Genomic DNA, 2,103 nt, shown 5'->3' on the forward strand with positions numbered 1-2,103 from the left:
CATGCGTCTTATCCAGGACTCTGCGTGTGACTTTTTCGAATTCCCTATATACACTTTTCCTTTAAAATGTCTTAATTTCCAAAAGAGTTTCACCCATCTTTCCTTAGATGGCCTATAATATGTCTCTATCCACGATCTCTTGCCCAGGCGTCTGAGAATCTTAGTCTCCCTGCAGCAATCTTGAGCAGCATCCACTGCTTCTCCCCATCTAAGTGTTAGAAGAAACAAAGACCCCTTCTTCAGACAGCCACCAGGCAGGTCAGAATGCTGCTTCTAAGGACTGCTCTGTTCCCTCTAGGGGAACTGGGAACTGGGAGGCTTCCTCCTCCCAACCAAGATTACACTGCATTGGGGCGAGCAAAGATGATGTAAAATTTCCTATGATTTTGAATGAGTGTTTTTTTTTTCCTTGATTGGAATTTTTCTTGATCATGATAGGCTTTTGACTCTTTTCCAAAGCTCCTATAAGGTTACGTTAGCCAGTTTGTGTTTGTTTTTTGATATCTGCATGAGGGAGGAAGGGCTCGGTGCTTCCTAGCCTGCCCTTTTGCTGATGTGACCCTCACAGGCTAGATCTTGTGAACCAATCTTTCCCCCAGAAAAGCACAGACATCTCAGAAATACACAGCATAGAAAGGCTGCGTGGGTTGATTTGAACTTGGGCCTCAAAGCATCTATTAAAATGAATGGTTAGCACCAACCAGAAATTAAAGAAGAGGGGCGGGGATAAGGCACAGAAGGGATTGGTTTGTCCCAGGAGACTGTTTGCTCCATGGGCCACTGAAGCATTTTTAGACAGCTTTATTGAGGTATAATTGACCTACAATAAGCTGCTTATTTAAAGTGTATGGTTTGACACTTTCGACACATTTGATATACCTATGAAATCATCACCACGATCAAGATAATGAAAAACTCAATGTTTCCTCCTGGGCCTTGGAAATCCATCCCATCTTTTTCCTACCTTCCCCCCACCCCACTGTCTCCAGACAACCACTGATCTGCTTCTCTCCCAGTAGACTGGCTTCCATTTTCCAGAATGCCACATAAATGGAATCGTACAGAATGTGTCCCTTCTGTTTTCTTTAACTCAGCATAATTACTTTGATAATTACTTTGATAATTACTATGCTGTGTCATGTATCAATAACAATTCATTTTTCTTGTTGAGTAGCATTCCACTGTACAGAGATGACACTATTTTTATCTATTTGCCTGTTGATGGACATTTGACTTGTATCTAGTTTTGAACTAGTACAAATAAAGCTGCAGTGAACATTCAGGTACACGATTTTATGTGGACATGAGATTCCATTTATTTTAGGTAAATAGCTAAGAGTAGACTGGCTAGACCACGTAGCGTATATGTGTTCAACATTTTAGAAACAGCCAAACTGTTTCCCTGAGAACTCACTCATCCTATCCGATATTCTCACCAACAGTGAATGAGAGTTCTAATTCTTCAACATTCTTACCAACACTTCATGGCTTCATTCTTTCTAATTCTAGCCATTCTAATAGATGCGTAGTGGCATCTCATGATTTTAATCTGCATTTCCCAATAATTTGCATTTCTCAAACAATGTTGAGCACCTTGTCATGTGTTTATTTGCCTTTCATATATCTTCTTTGACTAAGTATCTGTTCAAATCTTTGATCCATGTTTTATTGGAATGTTTATTTTTGTTTTCATTTTTTTTATCATTGAGTTTTGGGGGGGCGTGTATTCTAGATAGAAGTTCTTTATCAGATATACAATTTGCAAATATTTATTCCTACCATGTGGCTTTTGAAAAGCAGACGTTTTCAATTTTAATGAAATCCAGTTTGTTATTTTATGGATCATGATTTTGTTATCATATCTAAGAAATCTTTGACTAACCTAAGATCAAAAGCTTTTTCTTCTATTTTTTTTTTAGAAGTTTTATAGTTTCACATTTTATATTTGGCCTGGAATTCATTTTAAGTTCAATTTTTATAGGTAGGAATCCGAGTCTATATTTTTGTATATCGCTGTCCCATTGTTCCACCACAGTTTGTTAATAAGACTATATGTCCTCCACTGAATGGCCTTTGCATCCTTGTCAAAAAATCAGTTGTCCT

The sequence above is a fragment of the Propithecus coquereli genome, unplaced genomic scaffold (genome assembly GCF_000956105.1).
Source record: "Propithecus coquereli isolate 6110/MARCELLA unplaced genomic scaffold, Pcoq_1.0 Scaffold180, whole genome shotgun sequence".
Lineage (NCBI taxonomy): Eukaryota > Metazoa > Chordata > Mammalia > Primates > Indriidae > Propithecus > Propithecus coquereli.